Here is an 18,972-nt window from a genome sequence, read left to right as displayed (position 1 = left end):
CACAGCCTTGTTTGAACCCAGTTTTCACTGAGATAGGGTTTGTGGAGGTTCCATTGGTGAGAATCACAGGCTTGCATGCCATCATGGAGTAGGCAGAGGATGGTAAAAAGTTTTTGAGGTCAGCCAAATTTAAGGAGGATACTCTCTAAGCATTCATGGTTGACAGAGTCAAAAAGTAGGTGCCTAATCCTGGAAAACTATCGGGGATACAACATTCTCAGTCTTAGACCCCTGGAGTTTAGTCGATATTCACAGTACTACTTCTTTGATTCTCTTCATTATTTAAGATTTTCAACTTTCACCATTGGCAAAACAAATTTCAGAAATGAAGTCACGAGTCCAAACCCGTCTACTTTTAGAGTTGATAATGCAAACCTTCCAACTCGCTAGTTTCTGAACAACGGCAGTAACAGATGAAGAGGATCAATGGCCCAGAAATTAATAGGAAAATAATGCAAAGTCATGCTCACTGTTATTATTAGTTCACCAAAAAAAAGTCAGCCATTTTTGGCAAAGAGATACACTACAGGTTCCAATTATCTACAAATTGCTGGGCGATTTGTGCCACTCCATCATTAGCCTGGAGAAAACCCAAAAATTGCAGCCTTGCTATGAGCCTCTCTTTCCCCATTATAATTAATTGCAAGTTGAGAAATCGTTGGATTTGCAAAATAACTGCAAATTAATTTCGTTGTTACCATTTAGGGTTAGTAATTATTGTTATAAGGGTAATGAAATGATTTATGGTTCCAAGTTGAAATTCCAGTTTGGGACTCCCAAAAAGGTAGAAAATGAAGCTGTGGAGTCTCACTCCAGCAGGTGGTGAACTGTCCTTAGAGGTTTGTTAAGTATTTTTTGTTTTGGCAGTATTTTTGTGTCCATCATGCCATCCACATTACTGTTCGCAACAGAAGGCAATAATTTTCATGATGTAAAGTTGTTTTGACATTCAGAAGTTCAAAATAGATTTCTTTTAGAAAATAATTTTGGGTTACCGTGTAAGAGCAAAAATGTTTGCACATGTTGCACACCTACCATGCCGTCTCTCATCATTAATTTCTCAAGGACCAGTACAATTACCAAACACAACTGGGTTACAATGTCCTCCTGCTTATTTTTAATTTCTTTCTACTTTTCCTTTATCTCTCTCTTAACCTACTCTTTCCCTCTTTAGTTCTCCTTCTGTCTATAACTTGACTCAAATCACCACATTTCATAAGAAATAGGAGCAGTAGGCCACTCGGCCCCTCAAGCCTGCCCCCCATTTAATAAGATCATGGCTGATCTGCCCAAGGCCTCAACTCCTCTTTCGTGCCAGCTCCTCATAGCCCTCAACTCCCCGATATTTCAAAAATCTATCATCCTCCTCTTTAAATACTTCTGTGATCTAGCCTCCACAACTCTCTGGGGTAGAGAATTCCAGACATTCACTACCCACTGAGAGAAAAAATTCCTTCTCATCTCAGTTTTAAATGCGTATCCCCTTATTCTATAGCTATGTACCCTAGTTCGAGATTCTCCCACTAGTGGAAACATCTTCTCAACATCTAAACTGTCAAGCCACCTCAGAATCTTGTACGTTTCAACAAGGTCACCCCTCATTCTTCTAAACTCTAATGAATAAAGGCCTAACCTGTTTAGCCATTCTTGATAAGTCAACCCCTTCATCCCAGGAATCAGCCTAGTGAATCTCTTTTGAACTGCCTTCAATGCCAGTATATCCTTTCTTAAATTGGGGACCAAAACTATACACAGTACTCCAGGTGTACTTTCATCTCCATCACTGATTTTATTTTCTCTATTCTTAAATTTAATTGGTTAAGAAGATAGATCATTGATCCCAGATGTGACTCCAAAATCGCTTGTTGCACAAATATAGTGTAAAATATAGATCTTAAGGGTGATGTAAGAAAGTCCAATTCACATCTCACATCGCAAGAAGTGCCATTCCAGTCATTTCTGGGCTATTGAGACTCAGCACAGTTAGAATCAGGCTAACTTGCTCAGCCCAACTTTCTGTCTCTCTTTTGCAGCTACATCTGCATCTAGGTGTCCCTGGAGAGGGGGCATGAGATGTCTGCCATACACTGGAGGCCTTCGGGGACCAGGGGTACCAGAGGGACTGGAGTGCATCATCAACCTCGGGAACGTCATTTTAATTTGACTTAAGTTTCCTTTAAAGTTTAATTTTTATTTTGTTAAAGTTTACTAGTGTGTGTCCCTTTAAGAAGGGGGAACTCATTAGCTTCATTTAAATATTTGATTTAAAAACCATCATTGGTTCAAATAAAAGAAGTAGAATCTGGTGGCAACGCATCTGCATCAGTTAGAGTTTATGAGAGGCCAGATAAAGAAGTGAGTTAAGTCAAACTTGAAGATGACAAACGTGCAGATAAGAGTCTCAACAATGAGTCTGTGATATAAGTAAGCTTTGATGAACACCTAATACAACTGACCTTAAAAATAAAGCAATAAGCCACCTAATGTGTATTAAACAGAATAACTCAAGAGTTATTGATAACCAAAGCCTTCAGACAGCTAAAGGAGTTCCTGTATCCTCAACCAATTTGCCTTTTCACACCTTTAGTATTTCTTATCAGTTTTGTTCAATTGATTGCATTCTCAATCTGAAGGCTGGGGGTTCAAGCCTCCCTCCAAGACTTGAGAGCATAGACTAGAGAGCTATTTCTGTGCAATACTGAGGGGAGTACAGAATTGTTTGTTTAACATCCAGAACAGAATATCTCAAAGGTGCTGTCAAGTGAGTGTTATGGATTCCATTTATTTGAAGATGAGAGTATCCTGGCCAACATTACTTTCTCATCCAACATCACCAAAGATACACTGCTCGGTCATTCATCTCACTGTCGTTTACAGGTCCTTTGTGTGCAATAACAAGTGACAGTTCATAATTCATTGCCTTGAGTTGCTAGGAGGCGTTTCCTACATTAAAACAGCAACTGCTCTTCAAAAGTACTTCATTGGCCGCAAAGCGCTTTTGGGATGTGCAGAGATCATGAAAGGCACTACATAACTGCAAGGTTTTATTTCCCCCTTTTATAGATACAAGTTTTTCTCTTTCATTTCATTTAAATACCTACTAACACTGCCATTTGAATTCTTCAATAAGACCTGACAACTACAGTCAGTCCAAACACCAACTATTCTGACTCTAAATTTATGGAAAAGATTTTTCCACTAAGAATAAAGTCGAATGTTTACATGGGTGCAAGAAACGTTAGTGCATCCATAATCGTGGCAAAAATTCGCATAACATGAGGATTCACATAACAAATTCTGTAAAAGACTCTGGAAATAAAGGCATCAGGTTTATTTGATTCAAAGGCTGCAGCAAACTGGGCAAGGCAGTCTAGAAATCAGGGCCAGCGACTCAAAAATAAGTGATTTTCAGTAAAAAAAAAAGCAGTAAAAATCACGAGTAAAATTGGCTCTATTCGTCTTTATTTATCTCAGCCCCTCTTCCCAAAAATATTTGTTTAGATGAAAAACGTTAAAACACGACGCGTTTCTGTCATAGGTTACTTACAACTGCAAAATTTATAAAAAAATTCAGCGAGTTTACATCAATTTATTTCCAGTCCTATTTCTTCCGTTAGCCTTTTCGCCCGTTACCCAGGGAAACGCTCGCGCTTTCGGAACCCCCACCCCCCCCCCCCTTCAGGCACAGCCGGGCATCAATGCTTAGGATGGCCAATAGATTTCATGTATCGAGGTCACGTGGAACATAGGTAGCCTATCAGGATTCTGGAAAACCTCGAAGGCTAAGACTCTTGTTGGTCCAAAAATTCAGTGCTGCAGTTGCTGTGATGTTTTTAAGCGCAGTTTTCTGACTGAATTACATCCTATATACGGAGAGACCTTTTATTCATTAATTGGATATTGATTCGTACAGCGATCGTTCAGGCAAATACCGACCTGCTAGGAAAGACAAGGTACTTTAAATTGTAGATTAAATTTCCCAAAGGCACTTTAGCACCATTAATTTTCCTGAACCGGGTGCTATTTTCCAACTAAGAATATTCGGGCAACCTGCTCCTTGTCAACTCTTTGTCTATGTTTTTTTTTGTGGTAAACGAACGTTAGCAAGAGTGATGACTCCCCTGTCATATTATTCCCTCCCATAATAGGAGTAAAGAGTAAAACATACTTGACTGTGCACTCACCAATCTGCCTGTCGAAGGTGCATGTCTCCATGACAATATTGGGAGGATGACCACCGCACAGTCCTTTTGGAAATGAAGTCCAATTCTCACACTGAGGACGCCTTCCATCATGTGTGGCACTACCACAGTGCTAAGCGCAATAGATTCAAAACAGTTCAGCAGATCAAACTGGGCATCCATGAGGCATTGATGGCCATCAACAGCAACAGAATTTTATTTCACCACAATCTGTAATGTCATGACCCGGCATATCCTTCACTGAACCATTACTGTTGTGATATGATGTGCTTGCACCTTTAAGGAAGTGTATCACAAACCATTGTCAATCATTACTACCTCAATGGGATATGATATATTAGTCCCATGACTTGAAGTCAGTCTGCAAACAGCAGGAGCAGAGATTAGATGTACAATACTTAGTCTCCCAGTTAACTCTATCTGCATATAGTCTTATCTTCAAAAAGAATCGACATTTTTGCACCAATCCTTGTGTTATGATTGGAATGTTTAGAAGAACAACGTAATGTGGTGACAGCATAGTTTTAAACATTTGACTGAGCAGAATACAAGCCTCAACCCCTCACATCTGGCAAAGAAAAAGACGTGTGAAAGTGAAGAAACTATCAAAACACGCCCTGTGTAAGTGATTCTGCAGTTCTGCAAGAATCCTACTCACACTGTTCATTGTTCTAGGAATGCACCTCACTCTAGGCAGCAGGCATCGAGTCCCAGTAAGATTGTCTAAATCTGGGAGAGCTTAAACAGTAAAAGTCTACCTGCTGTGAAGTTTCAATGGGAACAGAAATTAAACAGCACACTCCAGGTGGTCTTGCTTTAAGTAGAACTCCACAGACATGAGAATTCATTACTGGAGGTATGGGAAAACTAAATACTACAGATTCGGCTGGGAAGAAGAATGTATCCAGAAACAGTTCCTAACTGCTAAAAGAAGCCTGTAAAAAAAAAAAGGTTTTTCACTGTTTGCTTTCACTTTTGAAGTCCTGCAGCCATTTTCCTGCCTAAATCACTGCTTTGTAGCTTATGTAAATCTCAGAAAAATCAGAAAGAGCCCAATAGCACCACCACTGCAGTCAAGCAAGTAACCCATGACCAGCTAAGGCAGTGGCCACTAAAGGTACTGCAACTCAGAGCTAAATTAACTCTAAAATAGCTGGGTGAAACTTGCATAGCTGTCAAAAGCTCTAGATAACATTAAAAATCCTGCAAAATGCTAAAAGATAACCATAAAATTTCCAACACGCAATTGAAAGACAACAGAACTCCTATCTGAATTTACTTTGTTCTGCCAATGCACCGAGCTGTGTTTTCTGGACTTTAATATTTCCGAACCAGATAAGCCATTAAAATTGCTATCGGCAATGAAGGCCTCCACAGATTGAACGCATCAGGCCTATCCAACGGCCATCTTAAAAATCCAGAAAAAATATAGCCAACACTCGAAGATCAGTTACAAGTGAAGCTCAACTTCAGAATATAGTATATAGAATTAGTGTCCTTTAGGCAACAACTGACAGAGACCATTGATCAGTTCATAAGTAGATGCAGAGACAGGGGGCATGATTGTGATTTTACAGCAGCAGAACTAGCCGACAGAATAATCGAGCTTGTGATAGCATCTACCACAATGGAAACGCTAATACAAAGCAGATGCAAGTACAAAGTCATACTAATGGGTAGACAGAGTCTACAGGCTATGTGTAATTCGTCCATCATCAGCAGAATAGCCAATGCAGGCAAGTCTGATAAGCAGTGCGGGAGGTGCGGACTCGTACGTGCATCCAGAAATTGCCTAGCTTTTAATGCAGTATGTAAGCCATGTGGTTCAACGTCACAAGAAGCCACAACCAGAGGCCAGACAGTAAGCATTCTAAACAACCAAAAATGTGTACCGAACAGCTTCAAGACAAGATCCACAAAATGTCTAGCCAAGCTACACAGTCAGATGATGCGAATGACCAGATCATTGACACAGGAAGTGAGCAGACATGCAACGCAGTGATTAACAAAGACTGTATTGGCACCAATAGTAATACCAGCAGGAGATTTTGCCATCATCCACAGATTATATGCCCATAATTGCAGGGTCAGCGTAATCTATATGCAAAGCTGGATACTGATGCAGATGCAAACATCCTTTCACTTCGCACACTGAAATGTATGTATCCATAAAAGTGGCAAAGTGATGATTCAACCAACCAACGCCAAACTCACCATGTGCCATTGGAAACCCCGCGCATACACTGGGAGAAGATCACCTAACTTTGCAACGTAGACCAGCAGCTGACACGCTTTGCAGAACAGTTCGAACCAAAAACATATACCCATTCCGAATTTGCACACTTCATCCCACTGCGGAACCAATGCGGAATTACTGTTGGCAGACAAGTGCAGGCAAACCTCCCCAGTCATCACTCATCCATACTCCCAGGTCTACGTGATGCATTACTCAAAAAACGGGAAGATGAAAGATGCCCATGACTGTCATGCAGGTAACGAATTGCCCAATCTGAGCATCGGACAGAAAGTTCAAGTACAACACCCAAATTATTGCACCTGGAATCCAACAGAAATTGCCAATATATACCTAGAACCAAGGTTGTATCACGTACGAACAACAAATGATATGGCAGTGCAATGAAAAAGATGCCAAATCAGAACAATATCATAAACAGAGACTCCCAAGTATTCCTGTTGCAAACAGAACATGGTCTAAGACTCAACAAAAACAAAGTACCCCAAACAGCATTCTGAAAATGTACAACAGCATCTGGCAAAACTCTTCATAACTGAAGTTGGACAGATAAGCATTTACATTTCAGAGACTTGTAAATTTATTGTTCTGTGTTAAAATACATGCAGGCACAATGTTATTTGCTTTTGCTTTCATGTAAATAGTTTGATTCTTTAAAGATAAACCTTTAGTTTAAAAGAAGGGGGATGTTGTGATATGTTGTGCATGCACCTTTAAGATAGCATATCTTAAATTACTGTCGATCAATACTACTTTGACACGATAAAATATATTAGTCCCATGACTTGAAGTCATTCTACAAGCAGCAGTAATAGACATTAGATGTAGAATACTTAGTCTTCTAGTTAATTCTATCTGTATATAGTATTAACTTCAAAAAAACCCACATTTTTTTCACCAATGCTTGTGTATAATTGATACATTTACACCGAGTACAAGAAGGATGTAACAATTACCATCAAATCAGTGGATCAACCCTGGTTCATTGAGTTTAGAAGAGATACCAGGAGCAGTTTCAGACATATCTAAAAATGATGTCAACCTGGTGTAGCTACAACTTAGGACTACATGCTAAGTATTAGAAGCAACATGCTATAGACAGAGCTAGGTGATCCCACAACCCCAAAACTAATTTGATCAAAGCTGTGCAGTCCTGCCTTCTCAAGTGGTTAATTGTGATAGACAATTAACAACCAGGAGGAGGAGGAGGCTCCATGAACATCCCCATCCTCAATGATGACAGAGCCCAGCAAAAGTGCAAATGTCAAAACTGAAGCATTTGCAACCATCTTCAGCTAGAAGTGCTGACTGGATGATCCATGTTGGCCTCCCAAAGTCCCAACCATTGCAGAAGCCAGCCTTCAGCCAATTCAGTTCATTTCCAAGTGGTAGCAGGAAACAGCTACACGCAGTGGACACAGTAAAGGCCATAAGGCTGACAACATTTTGGCTGTAGTGCTTAAAACTTGTGCTCCAAAACTAGCTGTGCCTTTAGCCAAATTTTTCAAATTGTTACAAATATGATGTTTATAAGATACTGTATTATGTTTTGGGACAGTATTTTTCAACTTAGTGTAAAATGAAGGGGGTCATGTGACCTGTTCTGAAGTCTGCCTAACAGTGAGCCTGGGTGGTTTGATTGCCAGAAATCAAAAGAAGGTTTAGATTGTTTTACTGGGAAGAAGGTGCAAGGTATTTATCCTTCGAGACAATGGCAGCAGCCAGTGACAATTAGCAATATTACATAGTGACTTATAGGTCTTCACACAATGTGTAGATTTTGGTGGAGTCTGCAATCTGAGCGCAATTGTGCCCAAAATTATTCCTGTTCTAAGGAGTTTCTGCTCAAACTCATTTGCAAATCAATGAATGCAAATTTGGCCATGAATCATCGCAGATGCAGTATTATGTTTTGGGACAGCATTTTTAAATTTAGCGTAAAATGAAGGGGGTCATGTGACCTGTTGTGAAGTCTGCCTAACAGTGAACCTGGGTGGTTTGATTGTTAGAGATCAAAATAAGGTTTAAATTGTTTTATTGGGAAGAAAATGCAAGGTATTTATCCTTGGAGACAACCGTTCATCTGAAGCAGGAGCTTTGAAGATTTTGTAAGGAAGATTCTCTCGAAACAATGACACATTCCCAGAAACACTCTTGTAACTAAACTAAGCCACTGTGCCTCTCTAGCTCTTTCCTCCTTTGATTGAGTGTTTGGTCACCTATCATAATATCTCGTTATGTGACATAGTGGCAAATTTTGTTTTATTACAAGCATGTGAAATACCTTTGTATGTTTTACTACATTAAGGATGCTTTATTAGTAGAAGTTCTTCTTATATTTATCCTCGTACCCATCACATTTTGTATGAGCCACCAATAAATCGCAATTGAATAATTTTTCAAGAGGTAAAGTTAGACACATCTTATTAACCTTGAACCTGACCTCTCCCAAAACTGAGGAATCAAGCAGCTGCTATCCTAGGGAAATTTTCCAACAGCAGCAGTGGTAGTCTCTAATTGACCTCAGCATGTGATAGCTTAGAGGGAGGGAGTATCTGATCAGTGACCTTAAAGAGACACATGCTTTTAGCACCTATGATCTCAACTATGCTCCAGACTCCCCATGAGCAATGCCACAGGAAATCATCTAAAATGGGAAAAGCTTTTTTAAATGGTAAGAGAGTATGTAAGACTCCTCCAGAGGTCCCCAGCATTACAGATGCCAGTCTTCAGCCAATTCGATATCAAGAAACAGGTAAAGGCACTGGATACTGCAAAAGCTATAGGTTCTGACAATATTCCGGCAATAATACCAAAGACTTGTGCTCCAGAATTTGCCAGTCCCCTAGCCATGTTGTTCCAGTACAGCTACTACACTGGCATCTACCTAGCAATGTGAAAAATTGCCCATCTATGTCCCATCCACAAAAAGCAGGACAAATCCAACCCGTCCAATTACTGCCCCATAAGTCTACTCTTGATCATCAGTAAAGTGATGGAAGGGGTCATCAACAGTGCTATCAAGTGGCACTCGCTTAGAAATAACCTGCTCACTGACGCTCAGTTTGGGTTCCACCAGGATCACTCAGCTCCTAACCTCATGACAGCCTTGGTTCAAACATGGACAAAAGAGCTGAACTCCCAAGGTGAGGTGAGAGTGACTACCCTTGACATCAAGGCAGCATTTAACCGAGTATGGTATCAAGGAGCCCTAGCAAAACTGCAGTCAATGGGAATCGGGGGGAAAATTCTCTGCTGGTTAAAGCCATACCTAGCACAATGGAAGATGGTTGTGGTTTGTGGAGGTCAATCATCTCAGTTCCAGGACATCACTGCAGGAGTTCCTCAGGACAGTGTCCACGGCCCAACCAACTTCAGCTGCTTCATCAATGACCTTCCTTCCATCTTAAGGTCAGAAGTAGGAATGTTCACTGATGAATGTTCAGCACCATTCATGGCTTCTCAGACACTGAAGCAGTCCATGTCCAAATGCTGCAAGACTTGGACAATTTCCAGGCTTGGGCTGACAAGTGGCAGGTAACATTCATGCCACACAAGTGTCAGGCAATGACCATCTCCAACAAGAGAGAATCTAACCCCTTGACGTTCAATGGCATTATCATCACTGAATCCCCCATTATCAACATCCTGGGGTTTTCCATTGGCCAGAAACTGAACTGGACTAACCATATAAATACTGTGGCTACAAGAGCAAGTCAGAGGCTAGGAATTATGTGTCAAGTAACTCACCTCCTGACTCCCCAAAGCCTGTCCACCATCTACAAGGCACAAGTCAGGAGTGTGATGGAATACTCCCCACTTGCCTGGGTGAGTGCAGCTCCCACAACACTCAGGAAGCTTGACACTGTCCAGGACAAAGCAGCCCATTTAATTGGCACCACATCCACAAACATTCACTCCCTCCACCCAGCCAGCAAAGCCCACATCCCATGAATGAATAAAAAAGAAAATCCACAAACATTCAGTCCCTCCACCACTGATACACAGTGGCAGCAGTGTGTACCATCTACAAGATGCACTGTAGGAACTCACCAAGCCTCCTCAGACAGCACCTTCCAAACCCACAACCACTACCATCTAGAAGGACAAGGCAGCAGATAGATGGGAACGCCACCACCTGGAAGTTCCCCCCCAAGCCATGCACCACCTGACTTGGAAATATATCGCCATTCCTTCACTGTCGCTGGGTCAAAATCCTGGAACTCCCTTGCTAACAGCACTGTAAATGTACCTACACCATGTGGACTGCAGTAGTTCAAGAAAACAGCTCATCACCTTCTCATGGGCAATTGGAGATGGGCAATAAATGCTGGCCTAGCCAGCGATGCCAACATCCCATGAATGCATAAAAAAAGAGAAGAATCAAGTGCTGTGAGAGAATATGTAAGAAAGATTGAGCACATGTAGAAAGGTTATGTGCATTTGAAATTATGCAAGAGAAGGATTGTGAGTGAATGAGGGAGTATGTGAAAGGATTAAGATTGGGCATGTGAGAGTATGAGAATTGTATAAGTGTCAGAGTGTTTAACAGAAGGTTGAGTATAGGTCAAGGATTGCGATTGTTTGAGAATGTAAGTGTATGAGTGAGAGGACGTGAGTTTTAAGAAATGGATTTCGTTGTATGTGTGTTTCAGAGCATGCATGAGGACTTTGTATGAATTGAACTGATTTTAGTTTTCTATAGTTGCACCAGAGAATGAATTAGATCACAGTATTTTACGGGCAGAATTTTATATTCGGTGTGCGAGCGCGCGCCCGACGTGCCGGAACGTAAAATGACACGCAATGCGTCCCAACATCATCACGAACTCGCGCGATATTTCATTCGGCGGGCGTGCGCCGACAATTGAAAGGCCATTGACAAGGTAATTGAGCTGAATTTTATGCTGCCCGTCCAACCTTACGGTTGGCAAGCAAGCGAAAAGGTCAAGCAGCCTTTACGTTTTTTAGGAAACCTCATCCACGAGCGGGATGAGGTTTCCTAAAGCTAATACTAATTAAATAAAAACTTTCTTTTGAAAATAAAAACATGTGCCATCTGATTTTTAATGTCTTTAGTTATTTTTCAAAAAAGCGCTTCAATCTCCCTGAGGCAGCTCTACGCATGCACGAACTGCGCGCTAGACCTGACTCTCCCTGCTCCCCCCGCCCGCACAGGTAGCGCTCCTACCACTCGTGATCCATGCAGGGCAGACCTTAATTGGCCCGCCCGTGTGAAATTGCGGTGTGGAGCCAATTGCAGTGGCTCTGTGACCGAGCCCCGCCGACCCGGAAAATTCTGGCCTACTGAACATTGGTTCTGATTCCTATATCAATACACTTCACAAAGAGCCACTTGTGGGGAGCTCCTAAGACTATTGAATCAGCTCTGGAACAAGGTTCAGGAAAATTGGCCAACATTGCTGCTCCTGATTACTATCCAATGAGCAACATTTGAGCACATGATTGGGTTTGTCTGAGGTACTCCACTTCTTGCTGATGGTTAAATAGCCTTATGATACGCAGGTCTGGATTTTCTGCTGCTGGGTCTCCATTGTTGCAGCCTGAATCAGGATTCAAAGGAGAAACCAAACCACCGCTGGGCAACTAGAGATGGACAATAAATATGCATCACATACATCCTGAGAACAAATTTAAAACAACTGTTCCTCAAAGCAACTTGATAGCTTGAAGGTAAGGATGTGTCAGGTGGTAGGTCTATTGACCACAATTATTCATGCTGCATGTTCCTGGATTTCACCAGTCCCAGTGCTGGGAAGAGAGTTATAGAGAAGGGACAAAATCATTTCAATAGAGAGGGAGACCCTGACCCTTCTCGCAAAACTACGAGTGATGGTCTACAAAGCAGATTCCACAGATGTTGTAGAACTTGCACTTGTGGCCACTGTGCATTGCAGTATGATACATACAGTGGTAGGAGGGAGTTACATGAAAAATGTAAAACCAGATGAGGCATTGCTAGAATCTTAGGCCATAATTACACAGTTATATTTTTTGTTGAGAACTGTTTTACTTTGCACCAATATTCAGACATTCTAATATAAACCTAGAGTCTGGGCTGTGCTTAGTCCCAAATCACATTGAAGTCAACTAGATGACAAACTCTTGAACAAGGAGGTGAAAACTGCCCTACTAACAAGCACTAGAGTGTTTGCAAGAGAAGAGCAAGCATGTCTCTCATTCCCTCTCTAGTGAAATGTCTCTGACTCCTCATTCCACTTCAACTCAGAGTCAGATTGAGTTCATAGAATGTATTTTGGACAATTTCTTAAAACAGTATGTTCTAGAGTCGACCAGGGAGCCGGATTTTCTATACCTAGTAATGTGCAATGAGACAGGATTAATCAAGAACCTCACAGTAAAGGTGCCTTTAGATGACAGCGGTTATAACATGATACAATTCCACGTTCAATGTGAAGGGGACAAGTGTGGGTCTAAGATTAGTGTTTTAAACCTAAATAAAGGTAATTATAAGGGTATGAAGACAGAGCTAGCTAAAGTGAGCTGGGGAACTAGGTTAGAAGGTCAGACAGTAGAGATGCAGTGGCAGACTTCTAAGGTTATATTTAATAACTCTCAGAAAATATCCCACTGAGAAAGAAAGACTTTTTGAGAAAAATGCATCATCTGTGGCTAAATAAGGAAGTTAAAGAAAGTATCAAATTGAAAGAAACAATATACACCAATCAGTCAAATTTAAAGAACCAGCAAAGAATTGAGAAAGATAATACAGAGAGAGAAAGTAGAGTATGAGAGAAAGTTAGCTAGTTGTATAAAAAACAGAGAGTAAGAATTTCTACAAGTATTTAAGGAGGAAAACAATATCTAAAGCTGGTGTTGGTCATCTAGAGAGAGAGAGTCTAGGGAATTGATAATGCAAAATAAGGAAATGGCACAGGCGTTGAACAAGTATTCTGTGCCCGTCTTCACTGTTGAAGACATAGAAAACTTCCCAAAGATACTTGAAAATCAAGAGGTGAAAGGGAGGGAGGAACTTAAAACAATCACCATAACCAGGAAAACGGTGCTGGGAAAACTATTAGACCTAAAGGTTGACAAGTCCCCAGGACCAGATGGCCTGCATCCTCAGTTCTTAAAATCAGTGGCTGCAGAGATAACAGAGGCATTGGTTATAATCTTCAAAAATTCCTTAGATTCTCAAAGCATCCCAGCAGATTGGAAAATAGCAAATGTAACACCTTTGTTCAAGAAAATGGGGAGACAGAAAGCAGGAAACTATACGCCAGTTAGCCCAACGCCTGTCATAGGGAAATCGTTAGAATCCATTATTAAGGAGGTTATAGCAGGATACTTAGAAAATCATAATGGGATCAGGCAAAGTCAACATGGTTATGTGGAAGAGAAATCATGTTTAACTAATTAATTAGAGTTCTTTGAGGAAGAACAAGCAAGGTGGATAAAAGGGATTAAAACGGAAAACACTGGAAAAACTCAGCAGGTCTGACAGCATCCGTGGAGAGAGAAACGGAGTTAATGTTTCAAGTCCATGTGACTCGTAAGGGCTCTGAAGAAGAGTCATACGGACTCGAAATGTTAACTCTGTTTCTTTCTCCATAGATGCTGTCAGACCTGCTGAGTTTTTCCAGCATTTTCTGTTTTTATTTCAGATTTTCAGCATCTGCAGTATTTTGTTTTTATTTTAATGGATAAAGGGAACCTGTAGATGTGGTGTACTTCATTTGTTAAGATGACACATCAAAGATCACTACACAAGATAAGAGCACACAGCGTAGGGGGTAACACTTTAGCATGGATAAAGGATTGGTTGGCTAACAGGAAGCAGAGAGTAGGGATAAATGAGTCATTTTCAGATTTGCAAACTAACAAGTGGAGTGCCACAGGGATCAGTGCTGGGGCCTCAACTATTTACAATCTATATCAATGTCTTAGATGATGGGACTGAATGTATGGTAGCTAACTTTGCCAATGACATCAAGATAGGTAGGAAAGTAAGTTGCAAAGAGGAGGTAAAAAATCTACAAAGGGATATAGATAGATTAAGTAGGCAAAAATTTGGCAGATGGGGTATGATGTGGGAAAATGTGAACTTGTCCACTTTGGCAGGAAGAATAGAAAAGCAGTATACTATTTAAATGGAGAGCAATTGCAGAACTCAGTGGTACAGAGGAATCTGGTTGTCCTGGTACATGAATCACAAAATGTTAGTATGCAGGTACAGCAAGTGATTAGGAAGGCGAATGGAATCTTGGTATTTATTGCAATGGGAATGGAATATAAAATTAGGGAAGTTTTACTATAGCTGTACAGGGCCTTGGTAAGACCACATCTGGAGAACTACATACAGTTTTGGTCTCCTTAGTTGAAAAAGGATATAATTGTGTTAGAAGCAATTCAGAGAAGGTTCAGTCGACTCATTCCTGGGATGAAGGACTTATCTTATGAAGAAAAGTTAAACAGAATGTGCCTATACCCATTGGAGATTAGAAGAATCTTATTGAAACATATAAGATCTTGAGGGAACCTGATAGGGTGGATACTTGGAGGATGTTTCCACTTGTGGGGGAGACTAGTATTAGGGGACAGTTTAAAAATAAGAGGTCTCCCTTTTAAGATGGAGATGAGGAGATTTTTTTCTCTTTGAGAGTTGTTAGTCCATGGAATTCTCTTCTCCAGAAAACAGTGGAAGCTTGGCCATTGAATTTGTTCAAGGCTGAGTTAGATAGATTTTGGGAGTCAAAGGTTATGGGGGCAGACAAGAAGGTAGAGTTGCGAGCACAACCAGATCAACCAGGATCTTATCAAATGGCGGCACAGGCTCAAACCTCCTCCTGCTCCTAAGTCCTATGTTCACCATGTTCCTAGTTTGGGCCCTAATTTCTGATTTATGCAACAACTTCCTACAAAAACACTTTGCATCAGCATTCTAACACCCAATTTCATCACGGTATTCATCCAAGAACCAGTATATCAAAATTCTGAAGTAGAAACCCAGCTCTTTACTTAAGTTCACAAATGAAGAATGCCTACACTGGAGGGCTACACCACACGTTAATTTGTTCCCTAGCAAAAGTCTGTGCCTTTGGGGAAAAGAGAACTTATGGAGGAGGGACTATAAATGGATGATCAGTTCCATAGTGGGTTTTTACTACTTGGACAGGGAGCCTAGCGGCTGGGGTTCAGTCACCTTCATGACAGCATTATTTTACAGGTCTTCAAGTTAGAAAACTTACTTTAATAGTAGGACCAAGTGAAGGTTCCTGTCTCACCCACCATCAGCTGACAGCTAACAAAGTACTCCCACTGACACAGGACCTCAAAAAACCCATGCACCTGTATGTAATCCTGTAGCCCCTGCTGCAATACACTCCACAGCCTACAAACTGATGACCCACCTCTCAATGGCTCATCTCCTGGTTGACTGCAAATATCACCAACCGCAATGTACTAACTGACCCGAGTGGTGAAGCCCCAGGCTTCAACCTTCCACAGAAAATCTGGACAACTCTCAACTGAGGACAGGCCAGGGAAGATGTAGCCATTTGCTCCAGTGGAACATGAGGAACAGCTCAAATTATGACTGGCCATCCAAGACCATCGACCACATACTGAACTCCTGCCCTATGAGATCTATTCCTGGTGACATCCAAACCATTCATCAGCAGAAGCCGTTGAATGGATCGTTAACCTCTACATCAAACTATAACTGCTTCCCCAGCCATACAAGTAATTATAAAGCTCCACATTATATACACTTACTGATAATCAATTGAAAACTAGCTTGCTTTACAGCAGAGCAACATCAAGACTTTTCCTAGTGAAAGATAGGTTCCCAAACTAAAAGTTTGGCAAAAGTTATTAATTAGGTTTGCTGCAGGTTTTATTTTTAGGTTGAGAAAATTTGGAGAGGGGCAAAGTCCCTTTGTCACGTAGAAATTGCTAGCCCAAGAAAGACCATCTAGTTTGCTTTCTACTATCTTGGTAGTCACCAAAATAAAACAATAATGGAAATGTTGACTAATCATAGCTATCAATGTTTATCAGTTGCATAAATTGAAGAGTAAATCAAAAAGTAGTGGTTGAGTGACGCCAAACTTTGGTTTTAAAAACCCGTAATGTGCGTGGGTGGAAGCATGAAATCTTGGAAAAGAATGAGCTGTGGTTGCGGGAACTCATTTGTGAGAAAATAGTGAAGTACAAGTGCTTCTAAGGGGTAGAAATTTATTTTGGGCAATGGCACAACATTCACGGTTTCAGGCCAACTACCCATGATACAAAATGCCTGAGATTCAGTTTATTGTATCAATGGAATTAAATATCAGGCACTTCCCTGGCCTGTCCTCAAGCAGTTGAGAGTTGTCCAGATTTTCCATGGAAGGTTGAAGCCTGGGGCTTCACCACTTGAGTCAGTTAGTACATTGCGGCTGTGGAGTATAATGGCACTGATCCAATACTGTGTTCTTTGCACCACCACCCAAGACCAATTTCTACCCCTAAATCTCTTATCTTTCTGTAATATTGGAGAGAGTAAACTTCCTTTTTGTTGAAAAGCATCTCCCCAGGAAAGTTGTACAAACTGCTGATTTTGTTCTGTTGAAACCTGCATGAATAATTAAATTGGCAACCACCCATCTATAAAGACATGTTGGGTCTTGTATACAGTTACACTGACTTGCACCTTTAAGATGAAAACATCTTTGATGGTCATCTGTCTGAATATGGAATAACTTCATCCATTGTGCTTGGTCTAGTGTTGCATTAGATTCCAGTACGTGGCCAAGTCAGCATGAATAAAGCAAGCATTTAATATGGATGAGACAATGCAGATGTAGATTTTTTTTCCTTCAGAGAGTAACAGAGCAATGAATATGTAGAATAGTTTCTCAGTTAAAAATATATTTAGAATCAATGAAAGGAGATCAATACCTGCAACATAAATGTTGTCCACAACACATGCTAAATTAAATTAGAAAGAACCAAATTTAATACCTGGAGGTAAACATCAACTGTGTCTCAATGGTAGCACTCTTGCCTCTGAGTCAGATGGTTGTGGATGTAAGTTCCACTGTGTGGACTTGAGCACAACATCTAGCCTGACATCCCAGTGAAGGAATGCTGCTCTGTTGAAGATGCCATCTTTTGGATGAGATGTTAATTGATACCACATTTGCCCTCTCAGGTTGATGTAAAAGATCCTGTGATATTATTTGAATAAGGGCAAGGTGTTCTCTCCAGTGTTCTGGGCCCAATATTTATTCCTCAACCAACATCTAAAACAGTTTATCTAGTCATTATCACACTTTGTTTGTGGGAGCTTGCTGTGCATAAATTTGCTGCTGCGTATCTTACAACAGTGACTATACTGCAAAAGTACTTCATTGGCTTTGGATATCCTGAGACTATGAAAGTTACTAAATAAATGCAAGCCTTTCTTTTAACTGATTTCAGGCAAGGCAGCAGTCAAGGTGCTGCAATTCCCCTCAGTAGCCTAATAGATGGCCCATCCATTGTAGAGCTGCTTGAGAAAGAGAAGAATCAGCCAGGCCCAAGTCCTAATCGCTGCCCAAGTGACTCCTGCTGGAAAGTATATGGGGAAGTTCTTTTGGTCATCTTATCTAATATCTCTTTATGTGCCATATTTTGTTTGTTGCTGTGAAGATTTTTCCTCATGTTTGAGCCTCAGCTGAGACCAGGGTTAAATGTGGTTGTAATGCCCTCTAGAGGAAATTATTATACTGTAATGAGATAAACTATTATAAACAAGCTACGAATGAAGCAAGTATCAGAGACCTTTTGGCATCCATGAAATTGCATCCCTGAAAGTATTCGATACTTTCAGGGGAGGAGATGAAAAACCAATTTCTAACAGCCGGTTGGTGAAGTAGGAGACCAGAAGCCAATCTTTACTCAGTTTTGATTTATTCACAGAGTAAAACATTGTGTGTGGCTCTTAACGTTACCACCCCATCAGTGTCAATAAATGTCTCTTTATATCTGCTCAAGTAATCATCTAATGAATGCCCTCTGCTGTATATACTTAACCTTAATTTATATAATTAACAGCGGAGGGGGAAAGGCCAAGAAGTATTAAAAAGACAATTTCTGATTAGGAACAGGAGTGAGGATAATTGCTTATTGTTCCTCTCACAATTTTTCTGCCCTTTCTTTTCATCCTACCTCCCCATCACTCCCATTGGGTTATGGGTTCCACATGGGAAAAAATATAGAATCAAGTGCTATAGAGATAAGTATGGACAGAGATGATTCAATACTCTCTTCTTCATGCAATGTGGAAATTGCTGACAAGGCCAGCATTTATTGCCCTTGAGAAGGTGGTGGTGAGTTGCCTTCTTGAACTGCTGCAGTCTGTGTGGTGTAGGTATGCCCACAGTGCTGTTAGGTAGGGAGTTCCAGGATTTTGACCCAGTGACTTTGAAGGAACAGTGATGTATTTCCTGATCTGGTGGCTGATTTGGAAGGGAACTTGAAGGTGGTGATGTTCCCATGTGCCTGCTA

At 40.8% G+C, this 18,972-nt stretch overlaps 1 long non-coding RNA gene across 1 annotated transcript; it reads left to right on the top strand.

The window, feature by feature from the left end:
- The first annotated feature begins 3,790 nt into the window (after nt 1–3,790).
- LOC144687269 (uncharacterized) lies at nt 3,791–8,782 on the top strand. Its single transcript, XR_013578105.1, has 2 exons — nt 3,791–3,953; nt 4,149–8,782. It is a non-coding gene; the product is annotated as an uncharacterized LOC144687269 (long non-coding RNA).
- The last annotated feature ends 10,190 nt before the right edge of the window (nt 8,783–18,972 follow it).

This window comes from Cetorhinus maximus, chromosome 12 (assembly GCF_964194155.1).
Source record: "Cetorhinus maximus chromosome 12, sCetMax3.hap1.1, whole genome shotgun sequence".
Lineage (NCBI taxonomy): Eukaryota > Metazoa > Chordata > Chondrichthyes > Lamniformes > Cetorhinidae > Cetorhinus > Cetorhinus maximus.
Note: the sequence above shows the minus strand (reverse complement) of the source record. Positions and strands in the feature narration are given on the sequence as shown.